The 7,500-nt window shown below is 57.1% G+C and overlaps 10 non-coding genes across 10 annotated transcripts; all 10 read left to right on the top strand.

Moving 5' to 3' along the window:
• The first annotated feature begins 80 nt into the window (after nucleotides 1-80).
• On the top strand, nucleotides 81-199 carry LOC140412356 (5S ribosomal RNA). Its single transcript, XR_011941555.1, has one exon. It is a non-coding gene; the product is annotated as a 5S ribosomal RNA (ribosomal RNA).
• A 694-nt stretch (nucleotides 200-893) lies between these two features.
• On the top strand, nucleotides 894-1,012 carry LOC140415302 (5S ribosomal RNA). The gene has a single exon (XR_011944415.1). It is a non-coding gene; the product is annotated as a 5S ribosomal RNA (ribosomal RNA).
• A 690-nt stretch (nucleotides 1,013-1,702) lies between these two features.
• On the top strand, nucleotides 1,703-1,821 carry LOC140412355 (5S ribosomal RNA). Its single transcript, XR_011941554.1, has one exon. It is a non-coding gene; the product is annotated as a 5S ribosomal RNA (ribosomal RNA).
• A 694-nt stretch (nucleotides 1,822-2,515) lies between these two features.
• On the top strand, nucleotides 2,516-2,634 carry LOC140415301 (5S ribosomal RNA). Its single transcript, XR_011944414.1, has one exon. It is a non-coding gene; the product is annotated as a 5S ribosomal RNA (ribosomal RNA).
• A 690-nt stretch (nucleotides 2,635-3,324) lies between these two features.
• On the top strand, nucleotides 3,325-3,443 carry LOC140412354 (5S ribosomal RNA). Its single transcript, XR_011941553.1, has one exon. It is a non-coding gene; the product is annotated as a 5S ribosomal RNA (ribosomal RNA).
• A 694-nt stretch (nucleotides 3,444-4,137) lies between these two features.
• Nucleotides 4,138-4,256, top strand: LOC140412352 (5S ribosomal RNA). Its single transcript, XR_011941551.1, has one exon. It is a non-coding gene; the product is annotated as a 5S ribosomal RNA (ribosomal RNA).
• Nucleotides 4,257-4,946: 690 nt separating this feature from the next.
• LOC140412351 (5S ribosomal RNA) lies at nucleotides 4,947-5,065 on the top strand. The gene has a single exon (XR_011941550.1). It is a non-coding gene; the product is annotated as a 5S ribosomal RNA (ribosomal RNA).
• Nucleotides 5,066-5,759: 694 nt separating this feature from the next.
• Nucleotides 5,760-5,878, top strand: LOC140412350 (5S ribosomal RNA). Its single transcript, XR_011941549.1, has one exon. It is a non-coding gene; the product is annotated as a 5S ribosomal RNA (ribosomal RNA).
• Nucleotides 5,879-6,572: 694 nt separating this feature from the next.
• On the top strand, nucleotides 6,573-6,691 carry LOC140412349 (5S ribosomal RNA). Its single transcript, XR_011941548.1, has one exon. It is a non-coding gene; the product is annotated as a 5S ribosomal RNA (ribosomal RNA).
• A 690-nt stretch (nucleotides 6,692-7,381) lies between these two features.
• LOC140412348 (5S ribosomal RNA) lies at nucleotides 7,382-7,500 on the top strand. Its single transcript, XR_011941547.1, has one exon. It is a non-coding gene; the product is annotated as a 5S ribosomal RNA (ribosomal RNA).

Here is a 7,500-nt window from a genome sequence, read left to right as displayed (position 1 = left end):
ATTGAAAACAACCGGAAAGAAGAAGTGGCGAGGGTGCTAGGGTGGCCAGCTTGAATAGGCGAGAAGACGGTGCTGCAGATGCCTACGGCCATACTAGTCTGAAAACGCCCGATCTCGTCTGATCTCGGAAGCTAAGCAGACTCAGGCCTGGTTAGTACTTGGATGGGAGACCGCCTGGGAATACCAGGTGCAGTAGGCTTTTGCGGCCAGCAGAGACTGCTCACGCCAAGCACTCTCCACACCAGAGGCAGGCCAACCTTTTGCTGCTCTCTGCGTCCTCGCCATTCCTCCCAACACTTGCCTGCGGGCTCAACTCAGGCAGGCGGCTTGGTCGGGCCATTCAGCTGCTGCAGCTTTGCCGGGCCTTTGCAACGCAGCACGGTTGTGTGCCTTGGCGTGCTGCACTTTGATGGGCACGCCAGCTGGCCCGTGTGGCCGCAAGCCAGTGTGTCGGCAGGACGTTCTCTCTCCTAGCCTGAAGGCGCCGCATGAATGCAAGTTGTGGCATTGGGGCTGGTGTGGAAAGCGAAGGAAGAGAGAGCTGGCTTGCATTGCCTGCCTGACCCTTGTGCTGGCTGTGCTGAGAGAAGTGCGCAGCGTTGCAATGTGGAAAGGCAGCAGCGTGCAGGCGGCAGGCTGGTGTGAGGTGGGCGGGGCTTGCAGTTTTCCTTGGGGAGGTGGAGAAGAAAAAAGAGAGCTAGGTGGGGACGGCATGAAGGGGAGCGAGTATCAGGCATATAGGCTAGAATTAGCAGGAGAAGGAGAGAAAGAGGAGGAGAAGTAGAAGTAGAAGTAGAAAAAGAGAGAGAAAAAATTGAAAACAACCGGAAAGAAGAAGTGGCGAGGGTGCTAGGGTGGCCAACTTGAATAGGCGAGAAGACGGTGCTGCAGATGCCTACGGCCATACTAGTCTGAAAACGCCCGATCTCGTCTGATCTCGGAAGCTAAGCAGACTCAGGCCTGGTTAGTACTTGGAATGGCGACCGCCTGGGAATACCAGGTGCAGTAGGCTTTTGCGGCCAGCAGAGACTGCTCACGCCAAGCACTCTCCACACCAGAGGCAGGCCAACCTTTTGCTGCTCTCTGCGTCCTCGCCATTCCTCCCAACACTTGCCTGCGGGCTCAACTCAGGCAGGTGGCTTGGTCGGGCCATTCAGCTGCTGCAGCTTTGCCGGGCCTTTGCAACGCAGCACGGTTGGGTGCCTTGGCGTGCTGCACTTTGATGGGCCCGCCAGCTGGCCCGTGTGGCCGCAAGCCAGTGTGTCGGCAGGACGTTCTCCTAGCCTGAAGGCGCCGCATGAATGCAAGTTGTGGCATTGGGGCTGGTGTGGAAAGCGAAGGAAGAGAGAGCTGGCTTGCATTGCCTGCCTGACCCTTGTGCTGGCTGTGCTGAGAGAAGTGCGCAGCGTTGCAATGTGGAAAGGCAGCAGCGTGCAGGCGGCAGGCTGGTGTGAGGTGGGCGGGGCTTGCAGTTTTCCTTGGGGAGGTGGAGAAGAAAAAAGAGAGCTAGGTGGGGACGGCATGAAGGGGAGCGAGTATCAGGCATATAGGCTAGAATTAGCAGGAGAAGGAGAGAAAAAGGAGGAGAAGTAGAAGTAGAAGTAGAAAAAGAGAGAGAAAAAATTGAAAACAACCGGAAAGAAGAAGTGGCGAGGGTGCTAGGGTGGCCAGCTTGAATAGGCGAGAAGGCGGTGCGGCAGATGCCTACGGCCATACTAGTCTGAAAACGCCCGATCTCGTCTGATCTCGGAAGCTAAGCAGACTCAGGCCTGGTTAGTACTTGGATGGGAGACCGCCTGGGAATACCAGGTGCAGTAGGCTTTTGCGGCCAGCAGTGACTGCTCACGCCAAGCACTCTCCACACCAGAGGCAGGCCAACCTTTTGCTGCTCTCTGCGTCCTCGCCATTCCTCCCAACACTTGCCTGCGGGCTCTACTCAGGCAGGCGGCTTGGTCGGGCCATTAAGCTGCTGCAGCTTTGCCGGGCCTTTGCAACGCAGCACGGTTGTGTGCCTTGGCGTGCTGCACTTTGATGGGCACGCCAGCTGGCCCGTGTGGCCGCAAGCCAGTGTGTCGGCAGGACGTTCTCTCTCCTAGCCTGAAGGCGCCGCATGAATGCAAGTTGTGGCATTGGGGCTGGTGTGGAAAGCGAAGGAAGAGAGAGCTGGCTTGCATTGCCTGCCTGACCCTTGTGCTGGCTGTGCTGAGAGAAGTGCGCAGCGTTGCAATGTGGAAAGGCAGCAGCGTGCAGGCGGCAGGCTGGTGTGAGGTGGGCGGGGCTTGCAGTTTTCCTTGGGGAGGTGGAGAAGAAAAAAGAGAGCTAGGTGGGGACGGCATGAAGGGGAGCGAGTATCAGGCATATAGGCTAGAATTAGCAGGAGAAGGAGAGAAAGAGGAGGAGAAGTAGAAGTAGAAGTAGAAAAAGAGAGAGAAAAAATTGAAAACAACCGGAAAGAAGAAGTGGCGAGGGTGCTAGGGTGGCCAACTTGAATAGGCGAGAAGACGGTGCTGCAGATGCCTACGGCCATACTAGTCTGAAAACGCCCGATCTCGTCTGATCTCGGAAGCTAAGCAGACTCAGGCCTGGTTAGTACTTGGAATGGCGACCGCCTGGGAATACCAGGTGCAGTAGGCTTTTGCGGCCAGCAGAGACTGCTCACGCCAAGCACTCTCCACACCAGAGGCAGGCCAACCTTTTGCTGCTCTCTGCGTCCTCGCCATTCCTCCCAACACTTGCCTGCGGGCTCAACTCAGGCAGGTGGCTTGGTCGGGCCATTCAGCTGCTGCAGCTTTGCCGGGCCTTTGCAACGCAGCACGGTTGGGTGCCTTGGCGTGCTGCACTTTGATGGGCCCGCCAGCTGGCCCGTGTGGCCGCAAGCCAGTGTGTCGGCAGGACGTTCTCCTAGCCTGAAGGCGCCGCATGAATGCAAGTTGTGGCATTGGGGCTGGTGTGGAAAGCGAAGGAAGAGAGAGCTGGCTTGCATTGCCTGCCTGACCCTTGTGCTGGCTGTGCTGAGAGAAGTGCGCAGCGTTGCAATGTGGAAAGGCAGCAGCGTGCAGGCGGCAGGCTGGTGTGAGGTGGGCGGGGCTTGCAGTTTTCCTTGGGGAGGTGGAGAAGAAAAAAGAGAGCTAGGTGGGGACGGCATGAAGGGGAGCGAGTATCAGGCATATAGGCTAGAATTAGCAGGAGAAGGAGAGAAAAAGGAGGAGAAGTAGAAGTAGAAGTAGAAAAAGAGAGAGAAAAAATTGAAAACAACCGGAAAGAAGAAGTGGCGAGGGTGCTAGGGTGGCCAGCTTGAATAGGCGAGAAGGCGGTGCGGCAGATGCCTACGGCCATACTAGTCTGAAAACGCCCGATCTCGTCTGATCTCGGAAGCTAAGCAGACTCAGGCCTGGTTAGTACTTGGATGGGAGACCGCCTGGGAATACCAGGTGCAGTAGGCTTTTGCGGCCAGCAGTGACTGCTCACGCCAAGCACTCTCCACACCAGAGGCAGGCCAACCTTTTGCTGCTCTCTGCGTCCTCGCCATTCCTCCCAACACTTGCCTGCGGGCTCTACTCAGGCAGGCGGCTTGGTCGGGCCATTAAGCTGCTGCAGCTTTGCCGGGCCTTTGCAACGCAGCACGGTTGTGTGCCTTGGCGTGCTGCACTTTGATGGGCACGCCAGCTGGCCCGTGTGGCCGCAAGCCAGTGTGTCGGCAGGACGTTCTCTCTCCTAGCCTGAAGGCGCCGCATGAATGCAAGTTGTGGCATTGGGGCTGGTGTGGAAAGCGAAGGAAGAGAGAGCTGGCTTGCATTGCCTGCCTGACCCTTGTGCTGGCTGTGCTGAGAGAAGTGCGCAGCGTTGCAATGTGGAAAGGCAGCAGCGTGCAGGCGGCAGGCTGGTGTGAGGTAGGCGGGGCTTGCAGTTTTCCTTGAGGAGGTGGAGAAGAAAAAAGAGAGCTCGGTGGGGATGGCATGAAGGGGAGCGAGTATCAGGCATATAGGCTAGAATTAGCAGGAGAAGGAGAGAAAGAGGAGGAGAAGTAGAAGTAGAAGTAGAAAAAGAGAGAGAAAAAATTGAAAACAACCGGAAAGAAGAAGTGGCGAGGGTGCTAGGGTGGCCAGCTTGAATAGGCGAGAAGACGGTGCTGCAGATGCCTACGGCCATACTAGTCTGAAAACGCCCGATCTCGTCTGATCTCGGAAGCTAAGCAGACTCAGGCCTGGTTAGTACTTGGATGGGAGACCGCCTGGGAATACCAGGTGCAGTAGGCTTTTGCGGCCAGCAGAGACTGCTCACGCCAAGCACTCTCCACACCAGAGGCAGGCCAACCTTTTGCTGCTCTCTGCGTCCTCGCCATTCCTCCCAACACTTGCCTGCGGGCTCAACTCAGGCAGGCGGCTTGGTCGGGCCATTCAGCTGCTGCAGCTTTGCCGGGCCTTTGCAACGCAGCATGGTTGGGTGCCTTGGCGTGCTGCACTTTGATGGGCACGCCAGCTGGCCCGTGTGGCCGCAAGCCAGTGTGTCGGCAGGACGTTCTCCTAGCCTGAAGGCGCCGCATGAATGCAAGTTGTGGCATTGGGGCTGGTGTGGAAAGCGAAGGAAGAGAGAGCTGGCTTGCATTGCCTGCCTGACCCTTGTGCTGGCTGTGCTGAGAGAAGTGCGCAGCGTTGCAATGTGGAAAGGCAGCAGCGTGCAGGCGGCAGGCTGGTGTGAGGTGGGCGGGGCTTGCAGTTTTCCTTGGGGAGGTGGAGAAGAAAAAAGAGAGCTAGGTGGGGACGGCATGAAGGGGAGCGAGTATCAGGCATATAGGCTAGAATTAGCAGGAGAAGGAGAGAAAAAGGAGGAGAAGTAGAAGTAGAAGTAGAAAAAGAGAGAGAAAAAATTGAAAACAACCGGAAAGAAGAAGTGGCGAGGGTGCTAGGGTGGCCAGCTTGAATAGGCGAGAAGGCGGTGCGGCAGATGCCTACGGCCATACTAGTCTGAAAACGCCCGATCTCGTCTGATCTCGGAAGCTAAGCAGACTCAGGCCTGGTTAGTACTTGGATGGGAGACCGCCTGGGAATACCAGGTGCAGTAGGCTTTTGCGGCCAGCAGTGACTGCTCACGCCAAGCACTCTCCACACCAGAGGCAGGCCAACCTTTTGCTGCTCTCTGCGTCCTCGCCATTCCTCCCAACACTTGCCTGCGGGCTCAACTCAGGCAGGCGGCTTGGTCGGGCCATTAAGCTGCTGCAGCTTTGCCGGGCCTTTGCAACGCAGCACGGTTGTGTGCCTTGGCGTGCTGCACTTTGATGGGCACGCCAGCTGGCCCGTGTGGCCGCAAGCCAGTGTGTCGGCAGGACGTTCTCTCTCCTAGCCTGAAGACGCCGCATGAATGCAAGTTGTGGCATTGGGGCTGGTGTGGAAAGCGAAGGAAGAGAGAGCTGGCTTGCATTGCCTGCCTGACCCTTGTGCTGGCTGTGCTGAGAGAAGTGCGCAGCGTTGCAATGTGGAAAGGCAGCAGCGTGCAGGCGGCAGGCTGGTGTGAGGTAGGCGGGGCTTGCAGTTTTCCTTGAGGAGGTGGAGAAGAAAAAAGAGAGCTCGGTGGGGATGGCATGAAGGGGAGCGAGTATCAGGCATATAGGCTAGAATTAGCAGGAGAAGGAGAGAAAGAGGAGGAGAAGTAGAAGTAGAAGTAGAAAAAGAGAGAGAAAAAATTGAAAACAACCGGAAAGAAGAAGTGGCGAGGGTGCTAGGGTGGCCAGCTTGAATAGGCGAGAAGACGGTGCTGCAGATGCCTACGGCCATACTAGTCTGAAAACGCCCGATCTCGTCTGATCTCGGAAGCTAAGCAGACTCAGGCCTGGTTAGTACTTGGATGGGAGACCGCCTGGGAATACCAGGTGCAGTAGGCTTTTGCGGCCAGCAGAGACTGCTCACGCCAAGCACTCTCCACACCAGAGGCAGGCCAACCTTTTGCTGCTCTCTGCGTCCTCGCCATTCCTCCCAACACTTGCCTGCGGGCTCAACTCAGGCAGGCGGCTTGGTCGGGCCATTCAGCTGCTGCAGCTTTGCCGGGCCTTTGCAACGCAGCACGGTTGTGTGCCTTGGCGTGCTGCACTTTGATGGGCACGCCAGCTGGCCCGTGTGGCCGCAAGCCAGTGTGTCGGCAGGACGTTCTCTCTCCTAGCCTGAAGGCGCCGCATGAATGCAAGTTGTGGCATTGGGGCTGGTGTGGAAAGCGAAGGAAGAGAGAGCTGGCTTGCATTGCCTGCCTGACCCTTGTGCTGGCTGTGCTGAGAGAAGTGCGCAGCGTTGCAATGTGGAAAGGCAGCAGCGTGCAGGCGGCAGGCTGGTGTGAGGTGGGCGGGGCTTGCAGTTTTCCTTGGGGAGGTGGAGAAGAAAAAAGAGAGCTAGGTGGGGACGGCATGAAGGGGAGCGAGTATCAGGCATATAGGCTAGAATTAGCAGGAGAAGGAGAGAAAGAGGAGGAGAAGTAGAAGTAGAAGTAGAAAAAGAGAGAGAAAAAATTGAAAACAACCGGAAAGAAGAAGTGGCGAGGGTGCTAGGGTGGCCAACTTGAATAGGCGAGAAGACGGTGCTGCAGATGCCTACGGCCATACTAGTCTGAAAACGCCCGATCTCGTCTGATCTCGGAAGCTAAGCAGACTCAGGCCTGGTTAGTACTTGGATGGGAGACCGCCTGGGAATACCAGGTGCAGTAGGCTTTTGCGGCCAGCAGAGACTGCTCACGCCAAGCACTCTCCACACCAGAGGCAGGCCAACCTTTTGCTGCTCTCTGCGTCCTCGCCATTCCTCCCAACACTTGCCTGCGGGCTCAACTCAGGCAGGCGGCTTGGTCGGGCCATTCAGCTGCTGCAGCTTTGCCGGGCCTTTGCAACGCAGCACGGTTGGGTGCCTTGGCGTGCTGCACTTTGATGGGCCCGCCAGCTGGCCCGTGTGGCCGCAAGCCAGTGTGTCGGCAGGACGTTCTCCTAGCCTGAAGGCGCCGCATGAATGCAAGTTGTGGCATTGGGGCTGGTGTGGAAAGCGAAGGAAGAGAGAGCTGGCTTGCATTGCCTGCCTGACCCTTGTGCTGGCTGTGCTGAGAGAAGTGCGCAGCGTTGCAATGTGGAAAGGCAGCAGCGTGCAGGCGGCAGGCTGGTGTGAGGTGGGCGGGGCTTGCAGTTTTCCTTGGGGAGGTGGAGAAGAAAAAAGAGAGCTAGGTGGGGACGGCATGAAGGGGAGCGAGTATCAGGCATATAGGCTAGAATTAGCAGGAGAAGGAGAGAAAAAGGAGGAGAAGTAGAAGTAGAAGTAGAAAAAGAGAGAGAAAAAATTGAAAACAACCGGAAAGAAGAAGTGGCGAGGGTGCTAGGGTGGCCAGCTTGAATAGGCGAGAAGACGGTGCGGCAGATGCCTACGGCCATACTAGTCTGAAAACGCCCGATCTCGTCTGATCTCGGAAGCTAAGCAGACTCAGGCCTGGTTAGTACTTGGATGGGAGACCGCCTGGGAATACCAGGTGCAGTAGGCT

The sequence above is a fragment of the Scyliorhinus torazame genome, chromosome 4, assembly GCF_047496885.1.
Source record: "Scyliorhinus torazame isolate Kashiwa2021f chromosome 4, sScyTor2.1, whole genome shotgun sequence".
NCBI classification, from domain to species: domain Eukaryota; kingdom Metazoa; phylum Chordata; class Chondrichthyes; order Carcharhiniformes; family Scyliorhinidae; genus Scyliorhinus; species Scyliorhinus torazame.
The sequence above is the reverse complement of the archived record's forward strand: the minus strand, read 5'-3'. Positions and strand labels throughout refer to the sequence as shown.